Source organism: Emydura macquarii, unplaced genomic scaffold, assembly GCF_026122565.2.
Source record: "Emydura macquarii macquarii isolate MOO-44397 ecotype Brisbane River unplaced genomic scaffold, CSIRO-AGI_Emac_v2 contig_3603, whole genome shotgun sequence".
Lineage (NCBI taxonomy): Eukaryota > Metazoa > Chordata > Testudines > Chelidae > Emydura > Emydura macquarii.
Window position 1 is genome coordinate 3073728 of NW_027133740.1, and position 27381 is coordinate 3101108.

At 41.6% G+C, this 27381-nt stretch overlaps 1 long non-coding RNA gene across 1 annotated transcript in view; it reads right to left on the reverse strand.

Moving 5' to 3' along the window:
• Nucleotides 1-299: 299 nt before the first annotated feature.
• Nucleotides 300-27381, reverse strand: part of LOC137145623 (uncharacterized) — a 64564-nt gene continuing 37482 nt past the window's right edge. Inside the window, exons 3-4 of the long non-coding RNA XR_010917691.1 lie at nt 16501-16636; nt 300-428 (exon numbers count right to left, since the gene is read on the reverse strand). This is a non-coding gene — a long non-coding RNA (uncharacterized lncRNA). The remainder of the gene's footprint in view (nt 429-16500; nt 16637-27381) is intronic.

Genomic DNA, 27381 nt, shown 5'->3' on the forward strand with positions numbered 1-27381 from the left:
GCTTTGCTTTTCATGGAGACATTTAGGAGATGTGAAGTATGAGCTGAATGCACTGTAGCGCCAAGCAAATAGAATCAATGATTTCAGGGGAAACTTAAAGGTGACTTTTGAAGAGGTGGGAAAAACTGGATCTGTGTTCTTTGATTTCATTGTGATCTGTGAAGAAATTCTGTAAAGTAGCACTTTTTCCCTTCTTGTTTATAAGAACAAGAGAATAGCCATATTAGATCAGACCAGTGGTCCATCTAATCCAGTATCCTGTCTTCTGACAGTGGCTGGTGCCAGACGCTTCAGAGGGAATGAACAGAACAAGGCAATTTATCTACTGATGTGTCCAGTTTATTTTCTTAGTTTCAGGAATGGCAATTCTCTTCCCCGTTTTGGTAAAATACCTCTTTTGGGGACAGGGAAGCATTCTGAATCCTGAACTGAAAAGATAAGAATGACAAACTTATTACACAAAAGCTCTTGCATTTCTAACTCCATAAACACAGGATTGCATGTGAAAAATCCACTAATGTAACTGACTGTATTGCTGTATACCATGGCCATTTAAGCTTGCAGTCCAAGTCACAATCTAACCCTAAGTAATTTACCTAAGATCACACATCCCCATCAGTAGTTGAGTAAGTAATATAGCCCAGGTTTCCCAAGTTCTAAAAATAATGATTAGCTGGAGAGCATTAGATTATCTTTGCTAACGAATCTCAAGCAAGTGAAACATATTCCCCTGAAGAAAAGATATAAAGGGTAAGACTGACTTCTGAATCTGTTCCCAACAACAGTTTAACAATGCTCATGCTTGAATGATGGCCAGCTTACATGACACTTCTGTTCTGGCTGGTTAAAGGAAGACATAGTGGCCTATCTTTGCTCATTCTCCAATAGCAAAATGTAAAAATAGAACAACTCACTCCAAAGGGGCTGCAAGGGCTCTTTTCATTATGGCGAAAAATCCATCATTTACAGCACTACAGCAAGAATGGAGTCTGAAGATCTTTAATCACTATAAGAGTACCATAACCCCAGACCAACTACGGCAAGTTATATAGAGCTCATGGTAATTCATTTGTGTTTATTTGGAACAGCTTGACTTTTCCATATATGTCCCTTATTAGAGGAAGGCTAAGGAGCATCTATGGAGAATTAATAGCCTGTAATAGAATTCATATAGGTTATATATGAACATTTGGAAGAGCAGATAGATGATGGAGGTCATTTGCTCAGAGCGTGTTTCTCCCCAGCACTTTCTGAGGATAAGTTGAAGTATATCTTTGATCCATATCACACATTTTAGCAAGCGTAGAAGCAGCTGAAAAAAAATTCTTTAGGTGCCAGTGTTAACATTAGGGACTAATCTGCATTGTACTGCTTCATTATTAAAGCTTAATACCTTCCCACCATAGTTCTGGAGGGTTCCCAGCTAGATAGCGCTTTGCCTTCTGGCCACATGCTGAGGGATATAGAAAAACCTTTTGCTATGCATTACACCTGATTTGAAGTGGTCCTGTATTTTTCTAAAGGAGACAGAATTAACACACTAATTTTTTTCCTTTGGCTGGATACATATATACAAAAAATCCTCCTTTGGTTATGAAATGGCGTAGGATACTGAAAGAGCTTTCTGGTCAATGGTCCATGATCTCATTGCAATTCCAATCAAGACCATCCTCCTGGGATGTTAGGTTTACATGTTCCTTCAGCTTCTCGCAATCATTCTGAAAAATGCTGTCACCACACATCTTGAAATTGGATTTGCTGGATTTTAGCCACATGACTCCCCTTATCAGAGCACAATTCTGAAGACCTACCCCTTGGGTATCACCAGAACTCTATGTACAGGTGTGTACTACATAAAAGTTAAGGCGAAAGGAACAAGAGCCCGTATTTTTAAAGTATTAAATCAAATCCTTAAGTCCTTACAATAGCAAATCTCAAATTGACTCCATCAGGTCAAAGGATACCTTTCAGAGTGGAGGGGTGGGGTGGAGGAGCAGAGCTGCTGAAACAAGAGGTGCTGCGGCTGCTGCCACACCCCCTGGCTTGAAGTGGTTTCCATCATATACAGGGTTTACAATTTGATTCAATGGCTCTCAGCAACCCCACTCTACAAATTGTTTCAGCACCCCTGGGGCAGAGAAGCACAAAGTGCCACAGAGAGACTCCACCCCGCCATCCTACACTAACCATTGGATCCCAGCCCCAAACCTCTTTAGTCCCTTGCTGCAGTAGCTGGGCAGAAGTAGTAGGTTGCTGCAGCCCTAGTTCCTTTTGGCAGATATATCTATGGAAAGATTTCCCCAGAGCATAATCACAAGATGGAATTTTCTGGCCCAGGTGATACTGGCAGAACACACATCAGTGAGATCATTTTAAATCACCCCAATGGCCTTTCTGAAATTAGAGAACACTTTGGTATGTTCAAAACACTGTACAAACATTAACCAGTTCACCCGCAAAACAGGCCCGGGCAGCAGGTAAGGTTTTGATTCTCATTTTGCAGATGGGGAAGGCAGACAGATTAAGGTTGTTACAGTGAGTTAGAAACTAGAACTTAGGAGTCCTAGCTCTCACACCCGTTTCCTCTCTAGCCTTACACTTTATTTACCCACCTACACTTCCCCACCCACCAGAGTTGGAAAACATTCATCTTACCTCCTTCCCCCACAAGAATATCCTCAGGGATCAGAGACTTTTGCCTTTTGGAGCACAAGCAAGAATCAGCTGTTACGATCAGGTGGGCCTATCCCACATTACCAGTTGCCCTCCCAATTTCAAAGGACTGGTTTGTTTGCAATTCCCCTCCCAGCCTCTCTCTGTTTAGATTGTAACCTCTTCATGCAGGGACAGTTTCTCACTGTGCTTACACAGTGGCTAGTTCAATAGGGTCTGCATCTCTGCTGGGCCTCACAATACAGATAAATAAAACAGCCCACGTGCAGATGAGTCCTGAGTGATTTCATCAATGAAGGGAGAGAAAGCATTTCACTGAATAAATCAAACCGTTTATACTAGAGATGGATCAAAACTGGAATCGCCAATTCAACTCCCTTTGGATATGGTATTAGAAGGGCGAGAGCTGAATCCCAAGATCCAAACCCACACCTAGAGATTTGGTTCCATGTCAGATCCAAGCCCAGGAATGGTCAGTTTCCTGCTTCTGGTGCACATGCAGTTGAGGTCTTGCAGGAGATCAGTTCACAGAATATCAGTGCATTGAATTCATATCCAAATACTAAACCTTCTCTTTATCTGCTAAATTCTGATCATTTAGTAACCTCTTCCTACCACCAACCCCTGTCTTGTTGTCCATTTTGACTTAGAGGCTGAACAGCCAATCTAGGTGCCAGGCAGCACAATATGGACCTGATCTTTGATTGGCGCTACCGGCACACCAATTAAAATTATTCAGCCTTGAATCCAAAACCCAAATTAGACCTAATCCAGGTCATAACAACACAACCTTACCCCTTCTCTAATTTATAAAAACACTGAACATAGGCAGATAACATTTAGTGTAACTGGGTGCCCCCTTTGTTTAACCCCCTAAAACTCTGCTGTACTGGGCACTCTGCAACCAGTATTTGCAAGTTACCAATCAGCTACCCTGATGATTCCTTAAAGGGTTGTGTGATAAAGTCACAGCTGTTCCTTATTTCCACCTGCTGCTTAGAGCTGTGCAAGTTTCATAGGAACAAAAGACTTGAGAAACTGATTCATCTGAAGAGGGAACATTTCTCACCTGCTTGATAGATGTCAGACCACTACGACATGTATAGATTGCCCAGCTAAGTACCAGTACACGTAGCAGAGAAATCTGTATACAAGGTTTGCAGTTAGAGCAGTACAAGCCCTGTAGGGTTTGCATCCTGACAGGGGTTGTGCATGGAGCCCGGCAGTTTGGTTCACAGGGGCTGAAAGCAAACCATAAAAATCCTGAAGATTAGTTTAGATTTAACTCAAACCTCCAGAAGAACCCTGAAGCTATTCTTTCACTTACCAAGCCCCAGGACCACTCAACAGGACTCAGACACTCTGGGAAATCCCCTAAAACTAACAAAGGGGCCTCTTAGAATACATGGGGAGAAAGGTGTATGTGAACACCTGCCACCCATGTGGAAGAGCGGGCTGAAGTTTGTGATTGCAACAAAACCCTCAGTGTGAAGGGTGTTTACATTCAAGGAGAATATTTTGCCCAGCTCTGCTTACAAACTTCCCAACTTGTATTTACTGGATGAATTCAGCTCTACAGACAATACAAGTTACATAAGAATACTTATTGGCCAAAATATTGAGACATTTGATTTAGGACCCATCTATCTCTATTTATTTTTTTGCAGGCATAAACACACTATAAAACAAGGAGCATCAGTGTTACATAGCAGTTTCTTGGAGAAATGAAAGTCACTTGAGAAGTGAGACAAGAGCTCTGTCCAGAGCTGTGTCACATTGGAACCCCAATTCTTTCCTTTCACATCATGCACTTCGTTTTTTCCTACATTCCCTCCTCTATGGGTTAAAGACTTTTGATACCAAAGCAATCATACAGAGACCATCGGCTGACACCATTTCTGTTCCTTACAGTACCTTTGGTACCAAAAATGCAATGAAAAAAGATGTTTGCACTGGATGATTTTATGAGATTTGTTTTAGGAAGTTATAACTATGGTCACAGATGTTATTTAATATCTTGAGATAAGTCATTCAAGCTCCATCATTTTTGCTGATGATCAAATATTTACATTAGCCATAGCACCTTCTCTTGTGTTCCCATTGGACCCTACAAATAAACAGGTTCAGGCTAAAATCACTTCCTGGCTGGGATGGGATTCAGGATTAGTGCCCAACACCTACAAGATGCCCATAAAACCTTCTGACAGCTAAAATCCCCCCATCACTCACCTTCATGTGATGGAGGGTGTTCTACTGAAAGTGGGGGTGTGAAAGGTGGGTATCTGGTCCCTTTAAGAATAACCAGATTGCTCAGGGCAGGCAGGGGCCTTTTTCCTGAGAGGGCAGCCTATCTCAGATCCCCATATATGGGTTAAATGTAGCTTGGTGTTCGGTAGCGGCAACATTGGTACTTCCCATTGGCAGTCCACCAGACCTATAGCAATAAGGTGGGAAGTGAGTGGGCATATACCTATTGTCACTAGGGAAAGGCTCCCTCGTTGTATATGTCAGGTATGCCAACTGATAACTATAGTTCTTATTGAAGCAAGGTGACTGCCTCGGTGCAAGCAGTTTTCTTTTTTATGGCAAGTTACCAAAGGGCAGTAGTAGATACCGGTTAGAAGGAGGAGTGAGACTGGCCTGAATACTTCTCCGCCAGGGACTACAGTTAACAGCAGGAAAACATTTCAGCCCCATGCCAGAAATTTGCCTGCCTCAATCCTGACAGCCCAGGGCCAATAGGATTTCTGAAGGCCAACATCTGAACTGTCCTCTAAGGTCATGGCACTAACAGTCAGAACAAATAGTCCGATGTAGTGCAGTGATAGGGTAAAGGTAGGAAAGTAGCTGATAGGATGGTAAAAAGAGGTATTGATGTTGTGTGTCTACAGGAAAGACAATGGACAGGGAATGCAACAAAGGAGTTGGGCTAAGAATGCAAACTCTTTTACATGGTGACAAAAAGGGGACTAATAGAGCTGAGGTGGTAATGAGAGGAGAGCTGAGTAAGATGGTGTTTGAAGTTTGAGGGTAAGTGACAGGCTGATGAGTTCAAGTTAAAGAATGCATCATCTGCGATATCAGTGTACGTATGTAAGCAAGGCCATGAAGAAGAGAAGGAGCGTTTCCTCCAAGACTTGTAGTCACAGCAGCCTCTCAGGAACTGCTGGGTGATCTGAATGCACACACAGGCAAAAACCAGAGGGCATGAAATGTGTTTAGGAAAATATATCCTAGGCACTATGAATGAGGAGGGGAAAGTGCTACTTTGGTTATGTACATCAGCAGTGAAAACAAAAGCAAGATTGATATTTTGTCAGTGAGGAAGTCTCAGTGGAGTCTAGTTATGTACTCCCAAAGAGATATCTATCAAGATGGTAGCGCTTCAACACAAGTCACATTTGGCAAAGTTTGTGATATGGTGTTGGACAAGGAGGAAACTAAAGTTCAAAAGAAACATGATTAAAATATGGGAAGTGCAGTAAAGAAGTTTGTGCAAGAAGAACAGCATAAGTGTCCAGAAGCAGATTTGGCAGTGAAACCACCTCAAAACAACACAGCTTGTGGTGGTGGAAGAGAAATGTGGATGATGCAGATAAGAAAAAACCAAGAGAGTGGGCAGAGAAAGAGAGAGAGAGAGGAAGGAGTGTTGGTGGTGGTGGTGGTGGTGGACTGACCAAAGTGCAAGTAGTTATCTGAAGCAAGAAAATGCTGCGTAAAGAAAAACAAATCCATCAAGTGTAAATGAAAATCAGTACAAAGAAGCAAAGCAAGCTGCCAAGCAGACAGTGAAGAAGGCCAAAGAGAATGTGGCCTAGACAATTTGTATGCTGAGCAACCCACAGATGGCTGGCAAAAAGGTATATAGCATTCCAAATATGAGATGCAAAGGAAAGGAGGATGATATCATAACACCATTTGTAATGGAGGATCAGGGGAGACTGCTAGTAACACCTGAACAAGCGAAGGAGTGATGGAAACAATACTTTGAGAGTCTCCTAAATGAGGCAAACCTGGTTAGGACAAAGTTGTCAACATGTGATCCTAATGTGGTGCCTGAGCCTGACATAACAGAGGAGGTGGTGAGAAATGCAGACCAGGAATTCAACAATAGAATTCCTCAAGATAGGTGCAAGTTTATCCTGGTCCCAATTCATAAGAAGGGAAGAATCCATGAATGTGGAAACTATTGAGGTATAAAGTTATTGTCACATAAGATGAAGATACTAGAATGTAACCTAGATTCTAGGATTAGGAGAATGGTAGAACTCCGCCTCGAACAAGAGCAGTTCTGCTTTAGGAAAGGACGGGGAGATACAAATGCCATGTTTATAATTCAGCAAGGGATAGACAAGCTGTTAGAATTCCAACAGCATTGCTTCTGGGCCTTCTACAGACCTAGGAAAGGCATACAATGAAGTGGACAAAAGGATGCTTGCACCAGTGATGAGGAAATATGGAGTATCTGAGCATATAATAACTATGGTGAATGCACTATACAGATCATCTAAAACAACGATACGTTGGAATGTTTTGGAACAAGCCCTAAGTCTGCTGCGGTTTATCATATTGATGGACTATGGCAGCAGGAAGATCCCAATGGAAAAAGGTAAGAAGCTAACATATGCAGATGACATAGCAATAAATGCATCCTCAAGAGACAACCTAAGGGAAATAGTAAACCAGTAGTATGACCAGCTGTGCCGGCACTGGATGAAAATGTGCATGACTAAGACTGAGGTCATGTGGCTCACTAGAGGTGTCACAGAGGACTTGAACATAGATATTGATGGAGTGAAACTAAACCAGACTGACCAGTTCACATACCTTGGTGGCTGGGCAAGCTTGAACGTGAGATACAGTCCAAGGTGGGGAGTGCTAGAAGAGTGAGGAACAACATCTCAGGGGTTGTGTATGACAATCATATGTCACTAGGACTAAAAGCCCAACTGTATAGAACAATGGTGTACCCTGAAATGCTGTAAAATGCAGAAACATGTAAGGTAAAGAGACATCAGGTTCAACGCCTACAGGTATTTGAAATGAGATGATCTCATGCCATGAGAGGACTTACACGAAGAGATAGTTATTGAAACAAAAGGAATTAGGATGGAAGTCAAAGGCAGAGATATGGTTGACAAAATCCAGGAAGTACGATTTTGCTGATTCAGACACATGAAGAAGATGAATGAAGGGAATCTCGTGAAGATAGCATAGCAGGAGAGGATGATAGGAAAGACACCAAGGAAAGTCAAGGAAGTGATGGATGGATTGCATCAAAGATGGTGAGCAGGGGGACCTTAACGTTGTCTTGGACAGACAGAGATGGTGTTGCTTGCACGATGACCTGCCATAAGAAGTGGTGCTGGGGGTTAGTAGGTGGGCACTCACTCTTGTTTCTCAGTCAGTCCTAAAGCAAGGGACCAGCAAGGTACTAGGAAGCTCTGTGCAGCTAGAAGTACCGCCATTCTGAGGAGACATAAAACAATTATATTTACCCCCTTTTGAAACACACCACTTGATCTCACCAAAGGAAAAAATTTAACCTGTATCCTTGATAAATTGTCATCTCGGTAAATACTTGTTGCCTCCCTAATTTCCCCCTGCAGTTTCAAATGGATAGGATGCATTCTACCTCGCTTCCTATCTTGAATTGTTGTTGTGTAATGTTGCTTTCCATCCCATTGATGGAAAAGTTATTCCTGTATATATGGAAGTGCCTGATACCACTTGGCATGATATAAATCATATTTAAAAAACAGTCATATAACAGGCATATAGGCCCAAATACAGTGCCTACTTATGCCCAGAACTGAGAGTTTCCACTGACTGGTGGCCAATGCTGCTGATCATCTACACAGGGGAACTCAGCACACCCCGCTCCCCATGGAGCAGAGCTCTGTGGTGACTCTGAGCAACAGACTGTGAAAGAAGGAGAAGTAGCATACTGAGGAAAAGATCCACTGGCCTCATATGTTATGGCTCCAATGCCTGCTTTGTGGGGAGCTACAAATGGGGCGGCTTGTTCATTCCCCGCTTACTATGAGCTGCAGCTGTGCTGCATGCTACCTACTGCCAGCTGGGACTAAGCATTCCATCCCACAAAGCAGATGCATACAAAACAAAGCTCTTTGACTCAAGCTTTGGTTTCTTCCCTAGGACCTGGCCCATAGTAGGTCTAGCACTCCTCGGGATGAATCATATTTAAATGCAATTAAAATGAGTCTAGTGTGTCATCTACAGTCAAATATTCAGGAATAGGTGTTTACGTCTGTGGGAATGGAGGATGAATTATTTGCCTGAACTAACTGAAAAGCTACATCTATGAGAAGCCTGTTTTGATACTTTATTTTGCTAATGAGATGTAACATAAAATGACTTCCTAGTTATTATGCTGAAGGGTGTCATGCATATTCAAAAGCTTTCTCTGAGGAACTGAAACTGTTTAAACAGGACTTACTGAAGACATGAAAGGAATAGATTTCACAATCCAGCTAATGATTAGATGGAGTCAACTGTTAAATATAATGACGGAGACCAAAAAAACCAAAAGTACATGCATGTTTGTGTAGCAGAAATTCTGCAGCATAATAGCAACTTTTTTCATTTCAACTATCTGCATTTCACTTGTTTTAAAAACTAAGGACCAGGATGTGTTCTTTACACTTAGGGAAACTGAGACCCTGTCTACACTTACCTCCGAGATTCGGCGGCAGTCGACGAGAGTTACGCAAGCTATGCAAAAAACTTGCATAACTCCTGTCGACTTCTCTGTTTCTCTTCTGCGTGCCATCTTCACTGCACTGCGCCGACGGGAACCGCATTCCTATCGACGCAACGCTACACCACTTGTGAAGGTGGTCTTCACTTTGCCGCCGTCAGTGTAGCTGTAGCCTGAGTAAGGGTTCTCTGTGACAGAGGAATCCTGAACTGATGCCTTAAGGCAGCTTTAAATGGCACAAAGGGGATTTTTCAGCAGCCAAGGATCTGATGCAATTCATGGATTCTCAGAGGGTAATTCTGATTGACTGATGAACAGTGTGATTTCAGGTCCTCTCTCTGAGGCTATGTCTACACTGATGGCGGCAAATTCGACACCATTAGATCAATTTTTCTGGTTCAATTAAGCGGCAGTGAAGACATGCTCAATTGATCCGGAAGTCGATTTAATAAAACCACCTCCCCAAAAAGCATAGTGCTGCATCGATGGGTACACATTTCCCGTCGGCGCAGTGCAGTGGGGATGGCATGCTAAACGGAAATTACGAAGTCAACGGGAGTTACGCAAGCTACTCTGCATAGCTCGCGTAACTCCTGTTGACTGTCGCCGAATTTCGCCAGCAGTGTAGACCAGGCCTCGGTTCTTGTTGGTTTTTTTTAAACCTCATGTTGAACAGAAGCCATTCTCTAGTTCACACACATTAGCTATACAAACTTTTAAACTGAGATAAAGAATTAATACCCAAATTGTGTCAGATTAACAAAGCCAGGCATCTAACAAATATAACTTTAAGCCATTACAGAAAATTGTGATTTCAATACCCCAACTACTCTGCAGCACCATATAGTGTTGCATTTGACCCATGCTTTCACCTTAACTGTGTTCCATTAATTTTTTAAGGTATCACTGCAGTGAATATTACCAAGGCGTAAATCAATGTCTATTATATGACTTGTTAGCTATCAATGCTCTCCACTGTCCTCATGAGAAAAATGAGGATAACATAGGGCACTGTACTTCCCTAAAAATCCTCTAGTAGTATGGAAGATTTCCATTGGCATCCTAACCCAGAGCTGGCCATGTGATTCTCTAGTACACCCTGTGAAACTCTGCTCAGCTAAAAGAGCTCATGGGAGATACAAATGGATAATGGAAGTAATAACTTAAATAAGTGCATGAGGCAACTCTAAAAGACAAAACAGGCATTTCCCACAAGTGAAGCATAAACCACTTGAATTCTAAAAGGTAAGGTCCTTCTGAGGGTGATATCAGACAAGCCCAGAGGTTATGAAATCATACTATTTTAACTTAGGGGCAAATCTTTCTTCTTCCTTTCCCTGCTACTACTCCATCAGTGGGCACAGAAAGCCTGACAAGCAGCTGAAACGATGCTGTTCTAAGCCCCTCCTCCTGTAGTTGACTCCAGGTGAGTAGATTCCTGTGCCTAGGAGAGGCTATTCCTGAATCACTGGGGCTCTGCATGGGTACAGGGAAACACCCACTGGAGTGTGTTGCAGGATCAAGGCCTTAATCAGACATAGCAAGGAATGGCAGGAAGGACAAGAGCAGTGATAGCAAACATCTGGGGAAAAAAGTCATTCAGAACATTTAATTTATTTGTGTGTTTTGAAAAGGAAGAGGCAGAAGATGGTGCAGATAGTGCTGGAGCTCAGATAAGGGATGGAAAGTGAGCTGAAGAGAAGCTTTAGGCAGGGGTGAGTGAGGAAGAGGTAGAGGGCAGCTGGCCCTCAGGAACAGAAAGGCAAAAAGCCTTGACTAGAGCTTTCTAATCAAGTTAGACAAGATCCACTTGTGGAAACAGAGAATGGTCCAATTTTCAACAGCTATGATTTGCTAATGTGCTGACTACCATGGTTTAAACATCGAAGCAAGAACTCCCCTATTGGCTTCAAGCGAATAGCAAGGTAGAGAAATTAATTTACGCTACAACTTGCAGCTGTGAGGAAAGCTTAAAAAATGCTGATTTTTCAAATGAAGTTACCAAGCAACTCCCCATCTCTCCTGGGGCACTCCACCTGCACTGTAGCTGCTCAGGAGACCCCAGGGAATTACCTCCACTACCAGGAGAACCTGTGCAGCAAAAGAGAAAATCATGACGACAGAAATATCCCCACTAGCTCCTTTGGAAAGAAAAAGCTGCCATGTTCATGAGGAATCTACAGTAACTCGCCCCTGACTAGGGTTATCCTGAAGGTCTCTTTTGTTGTGGTGCAGGGCATGATTTTCCTATGGCATCAAATAGGACCTGGCAGCTGTTGTGGTAAAGGAACCCAACCTTCACTCCTGGCTGCTGGTTGGTGTCAAGTGGTCCCTGGCAGGCAATCCTGACCCATCACTCCCTTAACCTGGTTCAGCTGTCGCAGTCTGCCTCAAGCCATTTGATTCACTAGGACCAATTAGGAGAGTCTCTATCCATTACATCCAGGAAAGCAGGAAAGACAGTTCTGCTCTACACTGTAGAAGCTAGCACAGTCTCCTTACTTATAATATAGTTTTAACTAATATTGGCATAGTTCGTGTTACCTGATTTTGTGTATCTAACAGAGTTAGAATGAAAACTACATTTTAAATGGATATGGCTAAGATTGGCAGGCTCCACCTGCCTGTGTGTTTAGTCCATGATACAAACACATATCATGTGCTCATGAGTCAAGCAAAATTCAGCAGTTTCAGTTCAGAGGGACTTATGCAAACCTTGTCTTCTCCATGCAGGAGAGTAAGAAGGCTGCCTATTTTCCATTACTCTCCTACATGGGTGAACAGGAAGGCTGATGACTGAGTCTAGCTCTTGCATGATTATTCCTTGCTCTCCTGGGACATTCTTTCCTGCCCTGCTCATAACACTGCTTTCTTCTGGGCAACCACAGTGAATAAATCAATGTTGATGAATACTAAATTCAAGTACACCACACAGCAGAATAATTTATGGGAGACTCTGACTTTTGCCTGGCACAAGCCATTTAAGGACACATTCTTTAATCTTACAGCTGTAAGAGCCAGTCAGAATCTGAAAGATGGAAAAAAAAAATCACATACAGTGGTTTAATAAGTTTTTAGGGAGATTAAGGGATAATTTTTCATTCAGACTTTGAAATAATAATAAAAAATTAGAGCTAACCAGGCTAAAGAGAACAGAACAGATAAGCACAGCCCAATTTCAATTTAAAGGAACAAGAGGGTTTACCAGCTTATCATTTCAAGATTTAAGAGTTCAGGAAGAGTGCATCAGATCATGAACAGGGCCCAGGGCAATGGCTTGCAATGCAAAGTAGTGATTACTGCTGATTTGTACAACAGCATGAATGGGAATGCAAGAGAGAAGAGAGAAAAAATTGCAAAAACAAAAACAGGAAAATCTGGAGGACTGGATGGCTCAGGGGATGGTAATGAGCTATGGACACTTTCATCTTTTACTTTACAGTTCAAATCTAGCCGCACATGGTAGTGACTGAAATCCCAGCCTAACCCTTGGGAAGATGTCAACCTCATAAAAACCTGTATTAATTGGAAACCTGTTAACATTTATATTGCAGTTCCTTGGTCTGGCACCTATATTATGCTAGGCACTGCATGAACTATGAGGGGACTTGCCCACATTCACATAAGAAAACAGCAGTACAATTCTGATCTTCCAATTTCAAATCCATGGTCAAGCACAAAACTATCTTTCCTCTTGAGGACAGTATTCCCCATGTCCTCCCTCCCCATTCTGAAATAAGCCCAGTGAGCACCTTATTGTACGGCTTTGTCAAATATGTCAATATTTTTACCCACATTTGTTCAGAGAAAGTTACTATTAGTTATTGAACTGAATAAAGGATTCTGTTATTTACATTACAGAAATTACCATAAGATGACTGGCATGGATATTAATGGCTGCATCTTTTGACAGCAGTAGTTCTAGCAATAAGGAAATAAACAGTCTAATTGTGTGTATAGCTACTTCTCAAACAGAGTTTAATTGGTTCCAAAAGTTCAATTCAGTATTTCTCAGAAGTATTAATGACAAAATAGACCTACTTTTATTCATTTTTAATTGCCACTTGTCTTTAATAAAAAGGAGGAAAAGTTAATGAGATTGCTTTGTTTTGTTTTTGAGCTACTATTATTACATTAATAGAAGCAGGGTTGGAAGATAGACCCAGCATTGACTGAGTTATAGCAATATAAGGCTTATCTAATTTATTATATTGTTATACCATATTTGTATATTTTACAAATATATATAAACCATTATAAGATTTTCATTAGATCATTTATGAGCATAGCCCCTAAATTCCATTAACAGCAAATCTCCATATTCAGATTCACTAGCATGTGACTTCAAAGATTAGAGATAGATTTGAACAAATTCAGACCAAACCACCTTCATGTTTTGGTTTGGGAACATAGATTCAAGTCCCCAAACTTAAAACCAAATCAGGTTAGGAATGGCACATATTCCAGACTCATTTCAGATGTGGCCCAAGATGAAATAATAAGGAACAGCTGATCTTCTGCTATTTTGGAACCAAAAATATATATATTTATATTACCACAATTGATGTAAAGGTTCAGCACCAGCAGACCTGAACTCTCGTATAGATTAGTCCTTAAACCTAAACACCAAACTCTAGCCTAACCCTAATACAGAGCAGGACACTGCTTTTTCGACTCTTTAGCATAAGATGATTTACATAGCACGTTACAAACACATGAATAGACCCATTCCTTGGTCCAAGTTACTTACAAACAAATTCAATTATGAAAAGGCCAGGTACAGAGATGGATTTAGGAGACTATATTTTTTACACACACACACACACACACACACACACACACACACACACTCACACACACACACACACACACACTGCGGCAAATTCACCACAATCAGATAAATTTTTCTGGATCGATTAAGTGGCAGTGAAGACACACTCAATCGATCCGGAAGTCAATCTACTAAAACCACCTCCCAAAAAGGCGTAGTGCTGCATCAGTGGGAACGCATTTACCGTTGGCGCAGCACACTGGAGATGGCACGCTAAAGGGAAGTAACGAAGTCGAAGGGAGTTATGCAAGATACTCTGCGTAGCTTGTGTAACTCCTGTTGACTGCCGCTGAATTTTGCTGGCAGTGTAGACCTGCCCCCCACAACCTCTATTATTCAAATGTTAGAGGACACTGAACAACTTCAGAGGATCAGTGGAATATGATGTTTGAATAATCAAAGCTGACTTCTATAAATCTCAAATATCACAGAAGTTTAACAGATATGGATGCAATTCTAGTCAAACTAGTCAAAGGGAGGAGAAAATTGATCATATAGTGACAGATTTTATATTCATTACCTCACCATACTTCAAACTCTGTTTTCAGAAAGGTCTTGAAAAGGGATTTTCTGGAAATCATATTGTGAACAATATTTTAAAGCAATCTGTCAGGATGACATTGCAGAAACTATACACATTGCCTAGCATAATGCATGATACAAATCCGTTTAACATAGATCGATGTCTTCTCCACATGCAAGTAGATTAAAGCTTCAAATATTAAAAAAGATTAAATGAGTGAGGTATAGAAAAGAAGTTTGAACCAGAGCTGTAAATCAGAGATTTTTTGCAAGATTACCAATGTAAGCAAATTGCATATTCTTCATCGCAAGGCCTTTTTAACAGGCTGTGAATGGAATTTTGCTGCTAGCTTTAACATTAAGAAAACTATTTAATTATACTTTAAAAGAGTGAGTGAGCAAGGCAGGGAGAAAACTGGTGCTTTGACATATCAATGTCCATTTAAAATTAAATGATTATCATCTGTTTCCAAAGATGTGGGTGGGGGAGATTCTTAGCTGATTTAAATTGTCCTAGCTGTACTGACTTCAAGGGAAGTCAATTGCAGTTCATTAAGTCAATGGAGCTATGATATTTTACATCAGCTGAGAATCTGTGCTATGGGGCAGTATAGTCCATAGGCTACGAAACTGGACTGGGGCTTAGGAGATCCAGACTCTACTCCCAGCTCTACCACTGACTAGATGTATGACTTTGGGCAAGTCACTTCCCCTCTCCGTGCTTCTATGCCCCTCCCACTATTTGTCTATTTAGGCTGTAGGCACTTTGGGGCTTCTCTCAACCAGGGCTGGATTTAGACCTTATGTGCCAGTGCCCCTAGACACATGCCTACTGTGCTTAATTGGAAATCCAGCCCTGCTCTCCACACTATGCTTTTGTGTAACAATAGAGCTCCAGTCTGAACCGGAGCCCCTAGGCACTATCCTAATGTTAATAAAAACGATGAGGAGATTAAAACAAGGGAATCAAATGCAATCAGAGAAGCATGCCCACCCAGCATGTATCTACCTGTAACAATATCTACCTGTAACAGGGTGGGACTCACCTCTTGCAAACGCCCCCTAGGCAGGTGTGAGTCTGCAACTCTCTCAGTCTATGGTTAGCCCTGTCGGTGATTGCTCAGGCAGTTTCAGTGACTCAGCCCTCTGGCCAAGTCACACACACAGACTGTCACACACACAGTCACACATACAGGCTCTTAACAAAACAAAACCCCTTCTGGGATAAACAGTTTAACAGAGACTTATTGCAATGCCTCTCAGTCTTTAAGCAGTCTCACCATCTTTATTAAGCCCCAGCCCTAGGGTGACCAGATGTCTCGATTTTATGGGACTGTCCTGATATTCAGGGCTTTTTCTTATATAGACACCTATTGCCCACCATAGCCTGTTGCAATTTTTCCACACTTGTTATCTGGTCACCCTACCCGGCCCTGGTATCAAGCCATTCCCCCAGGGCTTCCTCCCTGGAGGCAATGGCTTTACCCTCCCTGTGCTTTCCTGGCCCCAGCTCTCCAGCTGGGCCAAAAACAGTTCAGGTTGCCTTCCAGGGGTGTGTCAAATTTCAATATTCAAGCCACTTCCCAAGTGGCTAATCAGGGGGACCCAGGCCTGTCCACTATTCTGGGTCCCAACCCAGGGGCCCTGTGAATAGCAACCATCCGCTGAGTCCCTTTGACCACTCACAATGCTGCTACATTTCTTGGGCCACTTCCTCGAGGCCCCTTCACCGTCACGTACGTGTCACTCTTACCATAGGGCGTACAGCAAGTCCCAGCAGCCAGTCAGGAGCTCCCTGTTGCTCCCCAGGTCCTCGTCAGCAACTTCTCTGTCCATGGTGCTGCAGTTCCCTTCCGCCAGCCTGTAGCCCCATCTGTACTCCTCTGGCTCTATTAAGGAAATGACTATTTTGAACTGCAGCTCTCTTTATATGGGCCTGCAGCCCTCTCATTGGTTGCTCCCTGCAGCTTTTCCCTGATTTGGCTGCCTCATGCATAGTCTCTCTAAGCCGCTTGGAGGGCTTCTCTATTGCTTCTTTTTTGTGAGGGGTGTGATAGGACCCTGAGGCCTCTAGCAGGAGGCCTCTGAGCTTGGTACACCCTGTCACGTTACCCAAACCAGACTAGTGGTCACATGGGTGTGTGTGATTGGTCATGACAGATCGGGTGTCCTGACTCTCAGTGTCCAGTCTGTGATATTTTAAAAGCAGAACTAGTTCTAGTTTTTTGTGGAAATATAGAAATAAACTCACGTGGTTGGGATGGGATTTGCCCTCTTCTCCTAAGACTGAATCTGCCTATCCTTGAAATCACCACCCAAGTGTTTCCTGCCCCTAATCTGTGCTCCTACTATTACCACTTATTTGTGAGACTCTGCATTCCCTCACCAGTCATGAAGCCAAAAGTTTATGTGAAATTTTCCAAGTGGGTAAAGGCAAGTAAAGAATTAAACTTCTGCTATGACCCAGTGATATGAGACCAGAAATGGGCACTTGGGGCTGCAGGTCTGGTATGTAAAAGTGAAGAACATAGCCCTACAAAGTCATATGATTCAAGTATGCTTAAGGCCACTGGTGTCAAAGGAAGATAAGTCCGCTTCCCCTGACTATTCAAATGGCTGACCATGCAGTGCTCTGACTCAAAGAAGGAAAGAATAAATTACTTTTTGACAGCCACAGGCAATCATCTTATATCTTGAAGTGTGACATTTGATTATCCTTAACTAGATTAACCAAGAGAAAAACCATGCTAGAATTAATCTTTTCAAGACCAACTAACAAAAGATTATTTACAAGACTGTTTTACCTTGTATTAAAACCAGAATTGATAAAAATCCAGAAAGGTGTCAGATGAAGGCAGTTTGGTTTGTGGGAAAAGGAAAAACTGAAATTGCTTGCTAAATTTAAACATCTTTGGGTTAAAAGCCAATACAGTGAAATATAGCTGGCAAAGGAGGCACTCCACCTGAAGTGGTGCTTATGTCGTAGGAGAAGAGATTCTGCAAAAGATAGGCAAGGACGTCCTTTGGTGACTTGGCCACATAATGCATTTTATAACAGAAAGTGAATTTCAGGTTCCTCAGACAAACTACTCAGCATTATTGATCTGTCTGATTGGCGGTAAGACTTTCTGACTGAAATTCATTATCCCAACAGGCTAGTTTAGAAGCATGAGTTTCTACATGCAGTGAGGAAACTGGGCTTGAATCATCCATGATGTCACTCTATTGCTTTCAGTGGAAGGACACCCGGGATGAATTTAGTTCTATGCATGCTTATTACCATAGCACCTGCAACACCACATGTCATCAGAATGGCTGCACTATCTGTATTTTCAAGACCAAGATACTACTATTCAATGAAAATGCTTAGCTCTTCAGATGGGTGGAGCAACAAATTGAACCTTTTCCTGAAACACCCGTCCCCAAAATGAAGTGTTCTTTAAACTGAATAAATGTGGAAGTTGGGATAAAAACAAAACCACCTCTAGTTTTACCTTTGAAAAAACAAAAACAAAAAAAATCCCATTACCACCCACACAGGATTGTTATTATATTGCCATTTCTGTACCCGGAAAGCTAATGGCACAAATAATAAAGCAATCAATTTGCAAACACCTAGAAGATAGTAAGGTGACACGTAATAAGTCTTGTGAATAGGGGAAAGCACTAGGTGTGGTATATCTTGCCTTTAGTAAAACTTCTGATACTGTTCTGCATGACCTTCTCATAAACAAACTAGGTAAATACAACCTAGATGGAGCTCCTATAAGGTGGGTGCATAACTGGTTGGAAAACCATTCCCAGAGAGTAGTTATCAATGGTTCTCAGTCAAGTTAGAAGGGCATATCGAGAGGGGTCCACAAGGATTAGTTCTGGGTTCAGTTCTGTTCAATAGCTTCATTAATGATTTAGATAATGGCATAGAGAGTACACTTATAAAGGTTGTGGATGATATCAAGTTGGGAGGGGTTGCAAGTGCTTTGGAGGATAGGATTAAAATTCAAAATGATCTGGACAAACTGGAGAAATGGTCTGAAGTAAATAGGCTGAAATTCATTAAGGACAAATGCAAAGTACTCCACTTAGGATGGAACAATCAGTTGCACACATACAAAATGGGAAATGACTGCTTAGAAAAGAGTGCTGCAGAAAGTGATCTGGGAATCATATTGAATCACAAGATAAATATAAGTCAACAGTATAACATTATTGCAAAAGAAGCAAACATCATTCTGGAATGCGTTAGCAGGAGTGTTGTAAGCAAGACACAAGAAGTAATTCTTCCGCTCTACTCCTCACTGATTAGACTTCAGCTGGAGTCTTGTGTCCAGTTCTGGGCACCATCTTTCAGGAAAGATGTGGAAAAATTGGAGAAAGTCCAGAGAAAAGTAAGAAAAATGATTAAAGGTCTAGAAAACATGACCGATGAGGGAAGATTGAAAAAATTGGGTTTGTTTAATCTGGAGAAGAGAAGACTGAGGGGGTGGCACAATAACAGTTTTCAAGTACATAAAAGGTTGTTACAAGGAGGAGGGAGAAAGTTTCTTCTCCTTAACCTGTGAAGACAGGACAAGAAGCAATGGGCTTAAATTGTAGCAAGAGCGGTTTAGGTTGGACATTAGGAAAAACTTTCTAGGAGTCAGGGTAGTTAAGCACTGGAATAAACTGCCTAGGGAGGTTGTGAAATCTCCATCTTTGGAGATTTTTAAGAGCAGGTTAGACAAATACCTGTCAGGGATGGTCTAGATAATGCTTGGTTCTGCCATAAGTGCAGGGGCCTGAACTAGATGATCTCTCAAGGTCCCTTCCAGTCCTATGATTCTATTATTTAAATAAATTTGTCCTTGATCCAGCAGTGTGGCTCCAGACTAGACAGCTGTGATCCAGATGCAGAACTGTTCCAGCCAGGGCCCATTCCTAATTTTTAATAAGTCACTGCAGTAAAATAGTCCATTATGGTAACATAATTCACCTTTCACCTATTGCATGCAGATCAATCCACGCAAAGGATGGGATATTGCTAGCCACTGCATTTTGGCCTCTCCCCTTTTTAGTTCTGCTTTGAGATGTCTAAAGAGTTCTAATCTTCACCACGTTCAGTCACTCTTCATCACTCTATAATGCATCTGCATCTTTTGAGATTCAGGGTTGACACAGCCATGTTGATCACTTATTGCACTATATGATTTAGCACTAATATTTTGTTTTTTCACTGTAGGATGGAAAAGTCTTTGCTGGGTTCCTCACACCTTTTAAATTTATCCAGCAACTAAGAAATTAGATGCACTAGCTTACAGAGAAAGGATTCCTTCCTTTGTCCCTCACCAGGTGGCAAGTTGACTAGTAAATAATTGATTTTAATCAGACTCTTAAGGATATTCTTTGTCTAAGGAGAGCACAGTAGCTAGTGAAGTATATAGTTGAAAGACGCTGTCACCTCTTTTCAGTCTTTTACAATCCAATTCTCAACAGAATGAACTTTCAATTGCACAATTTATACATTATCCCCTCCTCTTCTCTTTTTTATTGCTTAGTTTCGATCCTAGGTGCACTATGAGACTGAACTTTCTATAGACCAATTTATCTTTTCCAGCCCACTGAATGAGCCATCACAATTTATATATGACATATTACCCATGGCCACAGAATGCATATTATCTAAACCACTCAATTGAGCAGATTTCAGCATCCTAACTGTTTGCTGTTCTGTCATCTGTGATGAGTAGCCAAGGTTTCCTGACCTGTTTTTCAGATGATTTAGTGTCCCTGCCAGAATTTGTCACCAAGCTACCTATCTTTTCCAGTGTAAGTTCAACTTCTTGTTCACAATTAACTCCTTTCTTACATTTCATTTCATCCTTCCCAATGACTACTCTTCATTTATTCTCTTAACTATATCAGCAATGGCCATATTTCTCATTATCTTTGCTTTCGGAACATTTGACATTTTTTCAACATTCCTGGAGTGGCATCAGCTCTCTAACATTTTGTTCTTATTGTAACACAGCCTGTTAATCATACTAAGCATGAGAGACACCCACCCACATTTAACATCTAAGGCCAGGTCTACACTACAGACCTATATAGGTAAAACTGTGTCACTCTGGATGTGAAAAATCCACACCAACTGGACCATGTAGTTATACTGACCTAACCCCGTGTGGACAACGCTATGTCAATAGGAGGGCTTCTCCAATCAACGTAGCTACCACCTCTCAGGGAAGTAGATTAACTATGCTGACTGGAGAAGCTCTCTCATGAGCATAGGAGCATCTTTACTTAAGTTCTACAGCGGCACAGCTGCATCAGTGATGCTTGCTGATGCAGCATTTTAAGCGTAGACCTGCCCTAACACTGAACTTCTCATTGTTCCTCCCATCTCCTCCTCTTCTTCTCATCTTTCCTGTGGTCACTCAAACCCACCAACTCAGGGCCATCTTTGATCCTTCTTTCCTTATCTCCTCACAGTCAGGCTGTCTCCAAATGCTTTCTTTATTATCTCCAAAATCTGTCCCTTCCCTATGAAAATACATGTGTGATCTGGTTGTCTTACACTAGAACTGTAGCAACCTTCTTCCATCCACCCCTCTTTCTTCCTTCTACAGTTCATACAATATGTGTAAACTATAACCATGCACACAGCTATGTTAGAATCTCTCCACTGGTTTCTTATCTCATTCTGAATCAGGTCCAGTCCTCCTTAATCTCATGTTCAGAGTTCTGTACTAAGCCACTCTTCTCTATGGTTTCAATCAACAAAGCACTTAAGCACATCCTGCACTGAAGTCAACAGGGCTTAAGCATTTAATTAGAGCTAGGTGGAAAATTGATTTCCTGTCCCATGAAAAATCTTGATTTCAAAATTTGTTCCTGTCCTGAATCAAGACGGAGCCAAAAATCTCAAAAAATTTTATGAACCAATCTAGAGAAAGTTTATTTCATGTCAATCAAAACATTTCATTTTGATAAATTTGAAAGTGTTTTAAGTCTTAACTTTGTTAATTTAAAATATATATACAAATATAAAACAAATTTTGAAATGAAAAAAGTCATTTTGAACTGCAATCTAAACCTCTTCCCTAAAGTGTCAAAATAGGAAATTTTGAAAATTTGGGTTTAAAATAAACCCAAACAAACAAACAGAAAATTACTCAAAAATCAACATGTTCCTGTGGGAATTTTTTTGGGGGAGGTGGGGGAGAAGAAGGGGAGGACAGGGGGTATTTGTTCTTTTTTAAAAAGGGATTTTCCCACAAAAAGTTTTTGAAGAAAAAATTCCCGACCAGCTTTATATACAAGTGCTTTGGATCTTGACCCAAAACCCACTGAAGTCCAAGGGAGACTTTCAATTGGCTTTATATTAGGCCCTTGCTCAACAGGGATGGAATTACTTACAAGCTTAATTGTACTGGGCAATCAGGGCCTCTCTTTGATCTTTTCTCCTAAAATATCCCTTCCCCTCTCCCGCTCTGCTAGCTCCTCCTAATGTATGTTTCTGGACCCTTTTCCAATTCATTCCCTATGCCTGAACAATGGTATCCCGTCTTTTCGATTTCCACCTTCCTAAAGCTCCACTCTTGACTTGAAATTGTAGGTGAGAATGGAGAAGAGAAAGCAAGTATATTATAAAAGCAAAGCCATCACATGGTGAAACTGATGACACTGAAAACCATTTTACCATCTTCTTTGATGGCTCCATATAAAAATTAGCAGAAGACATGCCAGAAAAGAACTCTGTGACACTTCACTTTAGAGAATCCAATAATGCCAAATACTATCCTTTGGGTCCAATCTGAGAAACAAATGTTGCCTTCTCTCGTGCAATGGCATCTATGTCTGGCAGTTTCCACAGGTATGTGAACAATACCTCATGGTCAATAATATTAAAGACAGCAGGTGGATTGAAAAGAATCACCTTGGACATTTAATCTTTGCCCATTGGTGGAAGGAGAGCATTGACCAACAAGGCCAGGATAAAGTCTGATCCAAAACTCACTGAAGGCAATGGGAAGGCCTCCACTGATTTCAGTAGACTTTGGATCAGCTCCATCATCTCTGCACCATCCCCAGTCTAAAGACAAGCTGAAAGGAGTCAAGGAACTCTGAGGACTCCAAACAAAACCAGAGCTGCCACACCAAGCTTTCTCAATTTACCCCCACGATTAGTAAGATTGACAGTTGATTACTTGAGTAAAGGCTTACCAATCCCCTTTTAAGAACTGGCATCCTGCCCTCTTGGAAGAAGTCACTGATAACTTCCACCAACAATGGGATGAATGTCTCCCAGCATGTTTGTTACCGGGCAAAAGTGGCACAGATCAAAGTTCCGCCAGTACCTTTGAACCTCAAGTGAGCAAGGTTAGCAGAACTCAAGTAGAATGCGTGTCTTTTCTTGATCTGGCTGCCCAGCCCCAGAGGAAATTAACCCAGTCTAAGCCTCTTTATCCATAAAATTAGATGGAAAATGCCTCTAAGTGAGAAACACTCAGAGGTACAAAAACAACCAGAACTAATCAAGAAGCGTACCACCCACAGAACGGTTTATCTACCTGTAGATGTTATGGCAAGAACGTACTTAAATGCATATTTTAAATAGTTGTAATTATTCCTTGATTTTATTTAGCGATCACAAGAAAAAAATATAATTGCACCATAGGCATCTCTCAAATTAAATGCAATGTACAGTCCCCTCATTTGGTTGATGATATAATGGCATATTATGTATAGTCACAGCTGTTCTTTACTGGGCTATGCTGAAAACAACCTAATTTGGCAAGATAAATGAGGTATCTTGATTTTAGGAGTTGGTTTCCCAGCAGAACAAAAACCATAAGAATAAGTAAAGCCTCTTGCTATTCAGAGTCCAGATAAATGAGCTAATTTCTCTGCTCCAGCCTCTGCCGTTTATATATGAGGAGAGTTGGTCAGATTATATATGGCAACATCCATCAGTTGTATGGCAGATATATGGGAGCCAGAAAAAAATGGCACACATTTATTAGCAATTAAGTAGTAATTAAACATTTTAAAATATTACTTAAATATCAGTATGACAATATTAGATACCACATCAGGATTAAAAAAAAATGAAATAGGAAGAGTTAAATACAGATGATTTTTATATATATTTTAAACATGGGACTGCATGGCTCAAGAAATTAGTAGTGGGATATGGCGTCGAACTCCAGTCAGTAAGATCTGGCCCATGTTGACAATGGCCAAAACTCATTGCTGTAGAAAAACTTATGTGAAATGAGCAAGTGGTTTCCATTCAATTCTCAGTACACTGGTGTCCTCATGACAAAACTTATGTTCACAATTGATTCTATCTTGCAGTGCCCAATAAGAAGCCAAGTACTTGATGAGCACAGATACTACCACCTAATTCTTAATGAGCTGATGCAAAATTCTCATGCAGAAGGTTTTCTTGCTGAAAAATGTGTTTTTGTCAAAACCTAAAATTTTTCATGGGGAAATGTCTATTATGAGGAAAAATTTCCATTTTACCCATGGGAAGTGTCAAATTGACCATTTTTTGTTGTGAATCAACATTTGGAAATGAAAATTTTCATTTCCATTGAATATGTTGTTCCCTTTCAGCTTTCTGACTTAAATAAAATGAAGTTTTTTTCACTGAAAATTTCTCATGAGAAAAGTTTTGGTTTTCTGACCAGTTCTCCTCCCATAGCAGTTTTTATTCTTAGATGTCATACCTACCTTAGGGAGAATGTAAGTATCATCTTCTTTGGGAAGGCATGTGAGTAGAGCGGGAATAATTTGCAGTGCCAATACCCTTGCTTACCTTGCTGGTGAAAGAGGAGCTTGATCTTCAGGAATGTCACTCTGGCACCTCCCAACAGCAAGATGCATGGATGGGATAGAATTGGATGGATGAGATAGGATAGATTTTGTGCTGCACTTCTAAGGGCATGTGGGCTCTGAAGCTGGGAGCATGCTTTCCAGTGTGAGTAGACATGCTAGCTCTGCTCAAGCTGGTGCACTAAAAATAGTAGCGTAGCCAGGACTAGCATGGACAGTAGTTCAGGATAGCTGTTTGAGTACAAACCCATCCAGACCCTCTGGGTACATACTCGGGTAGCTCACCTGGGCAACCATCCATGCTACCGCAGGCTACACTGTTATTTTTAGTGGTGCTACACTGCTATTTACACTGCTGTTTGAGCAGAACTAGTGCATGCATCTACTCACACTGGGAAGCACACTACCAACTGCAGTGGAGTTGTACCCTTAGAAGTGAAGCAAAAAACTTGCAGCTCAGAGAGGTGGTGGGCTATTGTGCCCTTAAACTACCTTTGTGCCTGCCTGATCCTGGGCTGCTTCATAGCCCCCAGCATAGTTTAGACAGGAATGGGGGCCTGTCTAAATTATGGCAGCCTCCCCAGGCTGCCCTATGAGCCACAGTACTGCCCCAAATCCCCACAGCACTACATGCTGCAGCCCCACCATGGCAAGTCCCGAGCCCTCACCCCAGAACAACTCCTACACTGGCCTGGTATTACAAGGAGGTCCTTGGATGGCAGCCTTATATCTTGTGCAGTTCTTGGGCTGAACAAGTTCTCCCGAAGGCAAAACCAAGGTTTTGAGGGCCCCTTTTTTAGCCCGTCATCAAGGAGATAGAGTGAGGGGGAGGATCTCACACATGGAGTTTAAAAAATAAATAAAACTGATCATTCAACTGTATAAAAGCTATCTTCCCAACTGAGCTGTACAAAAACTGGCTGGTAATGTTTGCTGTAATGGTAGGGAGATATTTAAACCAATACAAACTAATAACAAAGACTGTGACTCCAGTAAGATTAAGCTTTTTGTTCCCACTTATGATGAGCAGTAGAGAATTTAAACCAAAAGCTTTCACCCTGAAAGTGGAAAAATAATGCAGATGTCAAAGATATGTTTTATATAGCACTTCAGCTAATCATCCTGGCAGGCAATCACATCAAAGAACAGAGAAGAAGTTTTTTTAGCCAAATCCTGCTTGTCTTACTCCAGAAAACCTCTCACTGAAGTTAGTAATGAGACAAAATTTCCACTATTAATTGGTTGTATTACTGTAGTGCCTGGAAGCAACAACTAGTAATAGGGTCCCACTGTGTTAGGCACTGTATAGGCACAGTGAGAGACATTTACTACCCCAATCTAAACAGACAAGAAAAGAATGAGAGAAGAGTAGTACTACTGTTCTCATTTTATGGATAGGCAGCTGAGGCAAAATGAATTTAAGGAACTTGATGCAAGTCACATAGTAAGTATGTGTCAGAGACAGGAATTAAAAAATCTCCCAAGTGCTGGCTCCAGTGCTTTAAGTATTTGCATAAATCTGCAGAATTGGAGCCTAAGAGCTTGATCCTGCTCCCACTGAAGTCAGTGGCTAGACTCCTATTGACTTCTAGGTGCAGGATCAGGGGCTAAACTGAGCAGGATTTAGCCTCTTTGGTCAGAGATGTACAAGAGTGGGTCTATACTACCCTTTAAGTCAATCCAAGGCCTAGTGTACACTTACGCAGAAATTTGGCGGCAGTCGACGGGAGTTATGCAAACTCCTCTGCGTACTTTGCATGACTCCTGTCCACTTCATAACTCCCCTTTAGTGCGCTGTTTCCACTGTGCTGCGCCGACGGGAAATGCGTTCCCGTCAATGTAGCACTACGCCTTTTGAGGAGGTGGTTTAATTGAATTGACTTCCGGATCGATTGAGTGGGTCTTCATGTCTGCTCAATCGATCCGGATAGATCGATCTGACGGTGGTGAATTTGCCGCTGTCAGTGTGTACATACCCTAAGTTATGTCACTCAGAGGTTTGAAAAAGACACCCCCTTGAGCAGTGCATGTTAAAGCGATCTAAGCACTATCCACATCGGTGCGATGTCAGCTAGAGGTGCTCTCCCGTTGGCATACAGCATCTTCACCTGATACGCTATAGTGGCGCAGCTGCACTGGTGTAGCTGAGCCAATGCAGCGCTTCTAGGGTAGACCTGCACTAAGATACATTCCTCTGTGTTTTAAGAACTATGGAAGCAGGGCTCTCAAATGGGTCTGAGTTTGAGCTGAGATGTAATAAGCATCCCAAAATTAATTTATTTAAAGTTTGCTTGAACCTATTGAGTTTGCAAAATTGTGCTGAAAATTTAACAAAAAGAGATTTTCCTAGTTCTGATTCCAGCTGGAAAGCAGGAGGCCCCCCCCAAAAATCCAAATGATTCAGAGCCTGAAAAAGTTTGATTCCCAAAGGCATCAAGGTTCAGGAGTTTGCTTCTCTTTCTCTGGATTTTGAATGCATCTATTGGCACATTGTGTAGGCACCAGTTTTCCCTGAGCCAGGTCACCCATGCATAGTAGGAAGCCAGGATAATGGGTTGCACTGTCTGTTTGCTTTGCTGTCTGAATGAGAGCGATAAGGGCGGGAATTCAAACATCCTTCTTTCCATTGTTTGTGAAATAAAAGCATCTCCTCACGAGAAGTGTTCCTGGAGTGTTCCAGTTCTTTATTTTATGTTCAAACATGCACTGTTGATTGTCTCTTCGCATTAAATGGCCCTTTTGGCCACAGCTCAGGCAACATAACTCAGCTCTGCATCAGAGTCATTCCTCTCATCTGACCTTTGGTGCAGATGAC